Consider the following 13,094-nt stretch of genomic DNA (forward strand, 5'->3'; position numbering starts at 1 on the left):
GGCGAGCTAAAAGCAGAAGTGTGGTGTATGGAGCTGAACGGAAATACTCACCGTGCTAGGAATAAGCTTGACAATTATAATGGCAAACACATGTGCGTCTGTATACGGGGGATAATAAGTAAATCATTCCTTTTAATAAACTTGCCTGTGCTCAGATGGCTCCATGTTGTTTTGTGTGTTTACTCGACACTTGTCACTTCTGTCGTGTTTGTTTGCTCTTCGCTCTCACTGTTCCATTTTGGCAAGGGCTCAGCGTTATTGCGTTTTGACTGGGTGAGAGGCAGCTGGTTCAATAAAACGAAGGGGGGGGGGGGTAAGCAAGCGCTATTCCCAAATCGGTTTCCGCTAAGGTTGCGGGAAACGGAGCGGCAGGGAGCAGACCCCGCTTCCACCCGCGTCCCGTTCCTGCTCCCCGTACATGCAGATGGCACAACACTCCCAGATATCACCGGAGGTAATCTAATCCCTCCACTGCTCCCTCCAGAAAGGAGCAGTATTAGCGGCCATATGTCAACCAGATTTGTCAGATTATTCATTACAATTAATTGCTGTTCTACTTAAGGCCTCTGAGGCTGTGAATTGCTCCAAAATCTATTGCAAACACAAAAATTATGAGTAAAAGACTTTGGCCCTGTCATTCAAATTTCCACGCTGACCTTTAGCGGAGCTTGGCTTTTCAGAGGGAGTGCAGGAGAGGGAGCCTTTCTAATTGGTCTTCCTTCACTCAGTTTATTTTTTATTTTTTTTATTTTCCAATCTGCAGGTACAGCGTCTGCCACTATTGACAGGGACTACAGGAAAGAGCGCAGCGCTTGTCCGGAGTTATTACACTCGAAGTCCCTTGTTTGGCGTTTCACCTGCAGCACTAAATATTCACATTTATTGGTTAGATTTTCAAATTAGCAAATTACTTTTCTTATTGTGGGGATGTAGCGCCACAATAAGCTCTCGGCACTGTGTACACTGTCAACTGAATTTGAATGTGGACCCCTTTTTTTTTTTTTTTTTTCCCCTTCCAAAGGCTGGCTGCAAGGCTGGAGCCTAATAGCCACCTGAATTAATGTGCTGTCCAAGGATATGAGCCATAATACTTTGGTGATTAATGTTGCACTGGCACTACGCGTCCATAGTTAGGGCTAACACTGCAGAGATAAACTTATTCACTACCGGGACACGTCGCATTCAGGGACTCTTTTTTTTTTTCATTTACCTTTTTGGGAATCACACATATTAAGCACACTTTTAAATTTAGATTAATCGCGATAATCGCAGTAGCTACAAAAATAGGACCTACGGTGATTTATTCCAACAAAACCCAAAACCAGTGAAGTTGGCACGTTGTGTAAATCGTAAATAAAAACAGAATACAATGATTTGCAATTCCTTTTCAACTTATATTCAATTGAATAGACTGCAAAGACAAGATAGATTTGGAATTTGATGCCTGCAACATGTTTCAAAAAAGCTGCCACAAGTGGCAAAAAAGACTGAGAAAGTTGAGGAATGCGCAGCAAACACTTATTTGGAACATCCCGCAGGTGAACAGGCTAATTGGGAACAGGTGGGTGCCATGATTGGGTATAAAAGCAGCTTCCATGAAATGCTCAGTCATTCACAAACAAGGATGGGGCGAGGGTCACCACTTTGTCAACAAATGCCTGAGCAAATTGTTTAAGAACAACATTTTTCAAGCAGCTATCGCAAGGAATTTACGGATTTCACCATCTACGGTTCGTAATATCATCAAAACCTGAAAACCTTCAATCCCTCAGGCGGTACTGCATCAAAAAGCGACATCAGCGTGTAAAGGATATCACCACATGGGCTCAGGAACACTTCAGAAAACCACTGTCAGTAACTACAGTTCATGGCTACATCTGTAAGTATATATATATATATATATATATATATATATATATATATATATATATATATATATATATATATATATATATATATATATATATATATATGTATGTATGTATGTATGTATATATATATATATATATATATATATACCGTATTTTCCGCACTATAAGGCGCACTGGATTATTAGCCGCACCTTCAATGAATTACATATTTCATAACTTTGTCCACCAATAAGCCGCCCCGGATTATAAGCCGCGCCTACGCTGCGCTAAAGGCAATGTCAAAAAAACAGTCAGATAGTTCAGTCAAACTTTAATAATATATTGAAAACCAGCGTTCTAACAACTCTGTCCCAAAATGTACGCAAATGTGCAATCACAAACATAGTAAAATTCAAAATGGTGTAGAGCAATAGCAACACAATGTTGCTCGAACGTTAATGTCACAACACACAAAATAAACATAGCGCTCACCTTCTGAAGTTATTCTTCATTCGTAAATCCTTCGAATTCTTCGTCTTCGGTGTCCGAATTGAAAAGTTGCGCAAGCGTGGGATACAAAATGGCCGGTTCCGTCTCGTCGAAGTAATCGGAGTCAGTGTCGCTGTTGTTGTCCAGTAGTTCTGTGAATCCTGCCTTCCGGAAAGCTCGGACCACAGTTGTGACCGAAATATCTGCCCAGGCATTAACGATCCACTGGCAAATGTTGGCGTATGTCGTCCGGCGCTGTCTGCCCGTCTTAGTGAAGGTGTGTTCGCCTTCGGAGCTGTGTGAAAAAAGCCACCCGGCCTCTTCGCGTAAACTTCCCTTAACCACTCGCTCATCTTTTCTTCATCCATCCATCCCTTCGAGTTAGCTTTTATGATGACGCCGGCTGGAAAGGTCTCTTTTGGCAAGGTCTTCCTTTTGAATATCACCATGGGTGGAAGTTAGCATGGCAAGCTAGAACCGCAGTGAAGGATGACTTCTCATTCCCTGTGGTGCGAATATTCACCGTACGTGCTCCCGTTCCACAGTGCGGTTCACAGGAATATCAGTTGCTGTGAAATACGGTAGTAATCCGTGTGCGGATGGAGAGATTGCGTCTTTTTATGAACCGGATCCTTGTCGCTTTGTAGGAGCCATTTTGTGGTCTTTACAGATGTAAACAGGAAATGAAACGTACGGTGATATCCGCGCGTTTTTTCTTCTTCTTCCGGGGGCGGGTGGTTGCTTACAGTAGAAGAAGAAGCGCTTCCTGTTCTATGGGGGCGGGTGCTTTCCTTGGCGGTTGCTTGCGTAGAAGAAGAAGCGCTTCCTGTTCTACCGGGAAAAAAGATGGCGGCTGTTTACCGAAGTTGCGAGATCGAAACTTTATGAAAATGAATCGTAATAAAGCGCACCGGGTTATAAGGCGCACTGTCAGCTTTTGAGAACATTTGTGGTTTTTAGGTGCGCCTTATAGTGCGGAAAATACGGTATATATATGTATATATATATATATATATATATATATATATATATATATATATATATATATATATATATATATATATATATATATATGTATGTATGTATATATATATATATATATATATATATATATATATATATGTATATATATATATATATATATATATATATATATATATATATACACATAGAGGTTTATTTGAAATAGGGATGGATACAAAAACATAGACATCTGAAACAGTTATCCAATGTATGCATCATAGTGTTTGTAGCCAAAGCTAATTTACAACACTTTTCCCCAACAAGTGCAAGTTCAAACTCTACTATGCAAAGCGAAAGCCATTTATCAACAACACCCAGAAGCGCCGCCAGCTTTGCCGAGCTCATCTAAGATGGAGTGATGCAAAGTGGAAAAGGGTTCTGTGGTCTGACGAGTCCACATTTCAAATTGTTTTTGGAAAAGAACCATCCGGATTGTTAGAGGCGCAAAGTTCAAAAGTCGGCATCTGTGATGGTATGGGGGTGTATTAGTGCCCAAGGCATGGGTAACTTACACATCTGTGAAGGCACCATTAATGCTGAAAGGTAAATACAGGTTTTTGGAGCAACATATGTTGCCATCCAAGCAACGTTACCATGGACGTCCCTGCTTATTTCAGCAAGACAATGCCAAGCCACGTGTTACAACAGCAAGGTTTCATAGTAAAAGAGTGCGGGTACTAGACTGGCCTGCCTGTAGTCCAGACCTGTCTCCCATTAAAAATGTGTGGCACATTATGAAGCGTAAAATACCACAACAGAGACCCCCGGACTGTTGAACAACTTAAGCTGTACATCAAGCAAGAATGGGAAAGAATTCCATCTGAAAAGCTTAAAAAATGTGTCTCCTCAGTTCCCAAATGTTTACTGATAGTTGTTAAAAGGAAAGGCCATGCAACACAATGGTAAAAAGGCCACTGTGCCAACTTTTTTGCAATGTGTTGCTGCCATTGAATTCTAAGTTAATGATTATTTGCAAAAAAAATAAATAATAATAGTGTGTCGTCATAGTGTTAAAATGAAGGAACCCAAAGATACTAATGATATCTAGTCCTCATATCTCTCCGAACCAAACCTAAGATTAACCAAATAGAAAACAAACTACCCCCTGTGAGTTGGTATGATCCGATGTTGTCAGCGATGACATCATCAACCTCACAAAACCAGGAAATACCTGCCGGCTCTGCCCCAAACATTTCTGAAGATGAGCAGCCACCACATGTACGTATCTCCCAACAGTTAACTTTGATACATTTAACTGATCCAAAATGAAACCAGTGCTCCTACAAATGCTAGCAAACCAATAACATAATGATGTGAATTAGACCTGTTAACTCCATTTAAAAAAAAAAAAAGATTAAAATGGGTGATACTTGTATAGCACTTTTCTACCTTCAAGGTGCTTTGACACTATTTCCACATTCACCCATTCACACACACATTCACACACTGATGGCGGGACCCATCAGGAGCAAGGGTGAAGTGTCTCGCTCAAGGACACGACGGACGTGACTAGGTTGGTAGAAGGTGGGGATCGAACCAGAAACCCTCAGGTTGCTAGCACGGCCACTCTCCCAACGGCACCACGCCGTCCCCAAAACTAACTTTCTCTCGTCCATATGAATTCCTTCCCTACCGTAACCTGCAACAATGTATCTGGCTGGCATTTTCGATAATTCCTTCAAATTCTGTGTGAAAATGGCATGGTTTGGGATGAAGATGCTACCAAAACATGAACTTGCCTCCGTTCTTCTATAGGTGACAACAGCAAGCTGATGCAGGCCGGCCCACATTTTGGAGCTAAAGGTGAGCATTGCAAAATGTGCCAAAACGTGTTACAAAACAAGCCTAAGATCACCGTTGCGTCTATTTTGGGGGAAATTCTCCCTGTCGACATCATTTTTAAATTTTACAATACAGTATGAATGTTGTCAGCATTAGAGGAGGGCAACACGGAGACGCTATTGCATGCTTTTATTACAAGTCTTATAGAATATTGCTTTCTGGTCTTCCTTAAAAGGTTATTACACCTTTGCAATTACTCCAAAATTCAGCGGCACGTGTCCTGACGAAGACCAGAAGGCGGGCTCACATTACACCAGTTTTAAAATCTCTGCATTGGTTCCCTGTGTGTTTCAGGATCAATTTTAAGGTTCTTCTTATGGTTTATAAATGTTATCATGGTATTGGGCCTTCTTATCTTTCAGATATGCTTTTAATAATAATAGATTTTATTTGTAAAAAAGCACTTTCCATTGAGAAAACAACCTCAAAGTGCTACAGTGTATTAAAAAAATAAATAAAAAGATAATACAATTCAAAACTAGAACGAGCACGTATACAGGTAAAAGCCAGTAAATTAGAATATTTTGAAAAACTTGATTTATTTCAGTAATTGCATTCAAAAGGTGTAACTTGTACATTATATTTATTCATTGCACACAGACTGATGCATTCAAATGTTTATTTCATTTAATTTTGATGATTTGAAGTGGCAACAAATGAAAATCCAAAATTCCGTGTGTCACAAAATTAGAATATTACTTAAGGCTAATACAAAAAAGCGATTTTTAGAAATGTTGGCCAACTGAAAAGTATGAAAATGAAAAATATGAGCATGTACAATACTCAATACTTGGTTGGAGCTCCTTTTGCCTCAATTACTGCGTTAATGCGGCGTGGCATGGAGTCGATGAGTTTCTGGCACTGCTCAGGTCTTATGAGAGCCCAGGTTGCTCTGATAGTGGCCTTCAACTCTTCTGCGTTTTTGGGTCTGGCATTCTGCATCTTCCTTTTCACAATACCCCACAGATTTTCTATGGGGCTAAGGTCAGGGGAGTTGGCGGGCCAATTTAGAACAGAAATACCATGGTCCGTAAACCAGGCACGGGTAGATTTTGCGCTGTGTGCAGGCGCCAAGTCCTGTTGGAACTTGAAATCTCCATCTCCATAGAGCAGGTCAGCAGCAGGAAGCATGAAGTGCTCTAAAACTTGCTGGTAGACGGCTGCGTTGACCCTGGATCTCAGGAAACAGAGTGGACCGATACCAGCAGATGACATGGCACCCCAAACCATCACCCAACCATGCAAATTTTGCATTTCCTTTGGAAATCGAGGTCCCAGAGTCTGGAGGAAGACAGGAGAGGCACAGGATCCACGTTGTATGAAGTCTAGTGTAAAGTTTCCACCATCAGTGATGGTTTGAGGTGCCATGTCATCTGCTGGTGTCGGTCCACTCTGTTTCCTGAGATCCAGGGTCAACGCAGCCGTCTACCAGCAAGTTTTAGAGCACTTCATGCTTCCTGCTGCTGACCTGCTCTATGGAGATGGAGATTTCAAGTTCCAACAGGACTTGGCGCCTGCACACAGCGCAAAATCTACCCGTGCCTGGTTTACGGACCATGGTATTTCTATTCTAAATTGGCCCGCCAACTCCCCTGACCTTAGCCCCATAGAAAATCTGTGGGGTATTGTGAAAAGGAAGATGCAGAATGCCAGACCCAAAAACACAGAAGAGTTGAAGGCCACTATCAGAGCTACCTGGGCTCTCATAACACCTGAGCAGTGCCAGAAACTCATCGACTCCATGCCACGCCGCATTAACGCAGTAATTGAGGCAAAAGGAGCTCCAACCAAGTATTGAGTATTGTACATGCTCATATTTTTAATTTTCATACTTTTCAGTTGGCCAACATTTCTAAAAATCCCTTTTTTGTATTAGCCTTAAGTAATATTCTAATTTTGTGACACGGAATTTTGGATTTTCATTTGTTGCCACTTCAAATCATCAAAATTAAATGAAATAAACATTTGAATGCATCAGTCTGTGTGCAATGAATAAATATAATGTACAAGTTACACCTTTTGAATGCAATTACTGAAATAAATCAAGTTTTTCAAAATATTCTAATTTACTGGCTTTTACCTGTATATCTAAAAAAAGGCTTTTTTAAAAAGAAGGGTTTTTAAGCCTTTTTAAAAAAAAAAAGCATCCACAGTCTGTGGTGCCCTCAGGTGGTCAGGGAGAGCGTTCCACAGACTGGGAGCGGCAGAGTAGAAAGTCCGGTCTCCCATTGTTCGTAGCTTTGTCCTCTGAGGTCGGAGGAGGTCAGTCTGTCCGGAGCAGAGGTGTCGTGTGGAGTATTTGGGGGTGAGCAGTTCTTTGAGGTAGAGGAGGGCATTTCCATAGAAGAACCGGTGGGTTAGTAGGGAGACTTGCCGGGATGGCATCTTTCCACCATTATGGCCCCCGTCTATGGAACAGCTTTCCGGATCGAGGAAGTTCATGTTTTTAAGAGCAGGCTTCAGACCCACCTTTTACCTGGTATTAATTATTAGGGACCGAGTCCCTTTGGGACAGAGGACCCTATTGAATTTCTAGCGTTTTATTATTATACCACCGCCTCTTTGAGCTGTAATTTGACCCCCTTAACATGCTTCAAAACTCACCAATTTGGACACACACATCAGGACTAGCGAAAATTGCGATCTAATCAAAAACCAAACCCCAAAACTCAAAATTGCGCACTAGCGCCCCCTAGGAAGAAAACACAGACAAAACTGCCTGTAACTCCCAGTAGGAATGTCGTAGAGACATGAAACAAAAACCTCTATGCTGGTCTCACTTAGACCTATATTTCATACACTGACAAAAATCAACAGGAAGTTTGCAATTCCCCCTTCAAAACAAAAGTTGAGTAAAAACAGTCATCTTTTTTCAAACATTATCTCCTCTGAGCGCGTTTGTCGTGTCTGCTTCAAATTAGCACAGGAGAGAGATTGAACCCTTCTGATTAAAAGTTGATGAAAGAGTTTTAATTACTGCTCCAGTTTGGATTTTATGAGCCCTCAAAGTTGGCCCCGTCCATTGCTGCTTGCAGCTTTAATTTTAACTTGTATTTTATTCTTTATCTGTACTCATAGTTCTTATTATTTTACAAGTTGTATTATTTATATTTTCCAACGTTCCTCAGATGAGCCATCTGCCGTAAGGGTTATGGGCCATGCTTGTGGGGGTGCTTTTGTGTCAGGTGGCCATGGTCTGATGACCTCCTGGTGCAGATGGCTCCTGTGATAGTGTTTACTCACATGTCTCCTCTGTACTCAGCAATGCAATCATGTGTCCATACTGTTGCATATGTGTGTATGTTGTGGTATCTGTGTCCGTGCGTACGTATGTGATAATGGGGGGTATGGGTCACCGGGGTATTGTTTTTAACTTTGTAAAGCACTTTGCGTTGCTATTCTTTTATGTATGAAAATCGCTTTATTTATTGATTGATTGATTGAGAAGTTTATTGACATCTTAAAGAATTGAATCCATGTAATGCTTTAAAAAGGCTTGTTTCCATTGTGGTCCATTAAATATTCATCACATTTGATACATTCAATAATAAAAGATATACATGACCTGTAACATGTATATAAAAAAAATACGTTACAACAATTGATAAAGTATGTACATATACACAGTATACATGTCAGGTGATTTGGAAAACAATATATACAAACAATGGGGGTATTTATACACTATGTACATGCACATGTTGTCTCCAAGAGTGAGCAAAACAGAATGACAAAATATATATATACTGTAACTACATATAAATATATATACACACTATAACCACATATAAATATATATACACTATAACCACATTACAATATATATACACTATACTCACATATAAATATATATACACTATAACCACATATAAATATATATACACACTATAACCACATATAAATATATACAGGTAAAAGCCAGTAAATTAGAATATTTTGAAAAACTTGATTTATTTCAGTAATTGCATTCAAAAGGTGTAACTTGTACATTATATTTATTCATTGCACACAGACTGATGCATTCAAATGTTTATTTCATTTAATTTTGATGATTTGAAGTGGCAACAAATGAAAATCCAAAATTCCGTGTGTCACAAAATTAGAATATTACTTAAGGCTAATACAAAAAAGGGATTTTTAGAAATGTTGGCCAACTGAAAAGTATGAAAAAGAAAAATATGAGCATGTACAATACTCAATACTTGGTTGGAGCTCCTTTTGCCTCAATTACTGCGTTAATGCGGCGTGGCATGGAGTCGATGAGTTTCTGGCACTGCTCAGGTGTTATGAGAGCCCAGGTTGCTCTGATAGTGGCCTTCAACTCTTCTGCGTTTTTGGGTCTGGCATTCTGCATCTTCCTTTTCACAATACCCCACAGATTTTCTATGGGGCTAAGGTCAGGGGAGTTGGCGGGCCAATTTAGAACAGAAATACCATGGTCCGTAAACCAGGCACGGGTAGATTTTGGGCTGTGTGCAGGCGCCAAGTCCTGTTGGAACTTGAAATCTCCATCTCCATAGAGCAGGTCAGCAGCAGGAAGCATGAAGTGCTCTAAAACTTGCTGGTAGACGGCTGCGTTGACCCTGGATCTCAGGAAACAGAGTGGACCGACACCAGCAGATGACATGGCACCCCAAACCATCACTGATGGTGGAAACTTTACACTAGACTTCAGGCAACGTGGATCCTGTGCCTCTCCTGTCTTCCTCCAGACTCTGGGACCTTGATTTCCAAAGGAATTTTTTTTTTTACCTTTTTACAAAAGGTAAAAAAAAAGAGACAGAGCAGTGTTTTTTTAAATTTTATTATTATTTTTTTTTTCTTTTTACAAAGCACCATTACTAACTATACTTGCCTGGCATGCATACTACGATCTTTAAGTATTTAGTTTTCTCCTTTTTCTATTGTTTTGTAACCATACTCTCAAATGTATTCTACATCAGATATTTCACTTGTACTACTTAAGTTTTTTTTTTTTTTTTTTTTTTTTTAAGAAAATAAAGTAACGACAACAAATCGGATCATTCTGTTACCCCAAATCAGGCTTGAAGTTGGGCCGGATCTAATACTAATCAAATATCATAGATAATTGATTCGTGGGCTTGGACTTTGACACATAGGGTTTACATTTACCACATGCTAATATGTCCACAAAAGGTAAAAAAAAGAGACAGAGCAGTGTTTTTTTTATTTTATTTAAATTTTTTTTTTTTTTTTACAAAGCACCATTACTAACTATACTTGCCTGGCATGCATACTACGATCTTTAAGTATTTAGTTTTCTCCTTTTTTCTATTGTTTTGTAACCATACCCTCAAATGTATTCTACATCAGATATTTCACTTGTGCTACTTAAGTTTTATTTTTTATTTTTTATTTTTTATTTTTTTTAAGAAAATAAAGTAACGACAGCAAATCGGATCATTCTGTTACCCCAAATCAGGCTTAAAGTTGGGCCGGTTCTAATACTAATCAACTATCATAGATAATTGATTCGCGGGCTAGGACTTTGACCCATAGGGTTTGCATTTACCACATGCTAATATGTCCACAAAAGGTGAAAAAAAGAGAAAGAGCAGTGTTTAAAAAAAAAAAAATATATATATTTAAATTTTTTTACAAAGCACCATTACTAACTATACTTGCCTGGCATGCATTAAGTCTTTAGTTTTCTCCTTATTTCTATTGTTTTGTAACCATACCCTCAATTGTATTCTACATCAGATATTTCACTTGTGCTACTTAAGTTTTATTTTTTACTTTTTATTTTTGTTTTTTTTAAGAAAATAACGACAACAAATCGGATCATTCTGTTACCCCAAATCAGGCTTGAAGTTGGGCCGGTTCTAATACTAATCAAATATCATAGATAATTGATTCGCGGGCTTGGACTTTGACACATAGGGTTTACATTTACCACATGCTAATATGTCCACAAAAGGTAAAAAAAAAAAGACAGACCAGTGTTATTTTTATATTATTTAAATTTTTTTTTTTTTTTATAGAAAGCACCATTACTAGCTATACTTACCTGGCATGCATACTACGATCTTTAAGTCTTTAGTTTTCTCATTTTTTCTATTGTTTTGTAACCATACCCTCAAATATATTCTACATCAGATATTTCACTTGTGCTACTTAAGTTTTTTTTTTTTCTTAACGACAACAAATGGGATCATTCTGTTACCCCGAATCAGGCTTGAAGTTGGGCCGGTTCTACTACTAATCAAATATCATAGATAATTGATTCGCGGGCTTGGACCTTGACACATAGGGTTTGCATTTACCACATGCTAATATGTCCACAAAAGGTATAAAAAAAAAAGACAGAGCAGTGTTTTTATATTTAATTAAAATTTTTTTTTTTTTTTTTTACAAATTACCATTATTAGTTATATTTTCCTGGCATGCATACTACAATCTTTAAGTCTTTAGTTTTCTCCTTTTTGCTATTGTTTTGTCACCATATCCTCAAATGTATTCTACATCAGATATTTCACTTGTGCTACTTAAGCTTTATTTTTTATTTTTTATTTTTGTTTTTTTTAAGAAAATAACGACAACAAATCGGATCATTCTGTTACCCCAAATCAGGCTTGAAGTTGGGCCGGTTCTACTACTAATCAAATATCATAGATAATTGATTCGCGGGCTTGTACTATACTTGGGGCGGTATAGCTCGGTTTGTAGAGCGGCCGTGCCGGGTTCGATCCCCGCTTCTGCCATCCTAGTCACTGCCGTTGTGTCCTTGGGCAAGACACTTTACCCACCTGCTCCCAGTGCCACCCACACTGGTTTAAATGTAACTTAGATATTGGGTTTCACTATGTAAAGTGCTTTGAGTCACTTGAGAAAAGGCGCATATAAAATGTAATTCACTTCACTTTGACACATAGGGTTTGCATTAACCACATGCTAATATGTCCACAAAAGGTAAAAAAAAGAGACAGAGCAGTGTTTTTTAATTTTATTTTTATTTAAAATTTTTTACAAAGCACCATTTACCATATACTTGCCTAGCATGCATGCTACGATCATTAGGTCTTAATTTGTATCCTTTTTGCTATTGTTTTGTAACCATAACCTCAAATGTATTCTACATCAGATATTTCACTTGTGCTACTTATTTATTTATTTATTTTTTTTTCTTAACGACAACAAATCGTATCATTCTGTTACCCCAAATCAGGCTTGAAGTTGGGCCGGTTCTAATACTAATCAAACATCATAGATAATTGATTCGCGGGCTTGGACTTTGTGACACATAGGGTTTGCATTTACCACATGCTAATATGTCCACAAAAGGTAAAAAAAAGAGACAAAGCAGTGTTTTTTTTATTTACATTTTTTTACAAAGCACCATTACTAACTATACTTGCTTGGCATGCATACTACGATCTTTAAGTCTTTAGTTTTCTCCTGTTTTCTATTGTTTTGTAACCATACCCTCAAATGTATTAATCAGATATTTCACTTGTGCTACTTAGGTTTTTTATTTTATTTATTTTATTTCTTTTTAAGAAAATTATGTAACAACAACAAATCGGATCATTCTGTTAGCCCAAATCAGGCTTGAAGTAGTGCTTTACGAAAAAGTCACCGAAAATTGCAACATTTTGATTGACTGTGATCATTCTGTTACCCCAAATCAGGCTTGAAGTTGGGCCGGTTCTAATACTAATCAAACATCATAGATAATTGATTCGCGGGCTTGGACTTTGTGACACATAGGGTTTACATTTACCACATGCTAATATGTCCACAAAAGTTAAAAAAAGAGACAGAGCAGGTTTTTATTTTTTAATTTGTATTTATTATTTTATTTTTTTAGAAAGCACCATTACTATACTTGCCTGACATGCATACTACGATCTTTAAGTATTTAGTTTT

The 13,094-nt window shown here is 38.4% G+C and overlaps 1 long non-coding RNA gene across 2 annotated transcripts in view; it reads left to right on the forward strand.

The window, feature by feature from the left end:
• Positions 1-4,552: 4,552 nt before the first annotated feature.
• The window catches only part of LOC133613229 (uncharacterized), a 173,957-nt gene continuing 165,415 nt past the window's right edge, over positions 4,553-13,094 (forward strand). For both annotated transcript variants that reach the window (XR_009816428.1, XR_009816427.2), the window contains exons 1-2: positions 4,553-4,580; positions 5,118-5,165. This is a non-coding gene — a long non-coding RNA (uncharacterized lncRNA). The remainder of the gene's footprint in view (positions 4,581-5,117; positions 5,166-13,094) is intronic.

The sequence above is a fragment of the Nerophis lumbriciformis genome, linkage group LG13 (genome assembly GCF_033978685.3).
Source record: "Nerophis lumbriciformis linkage group LG13, RoL_Nlum_v2.1, whole genome shotgun sequence".
NCBI lineage: Eukaryota > Metazoa > Chordata > Actinopteri > Syngnathiformes > Syngnathidae > Nerophis > Nerophis lumbriciformis.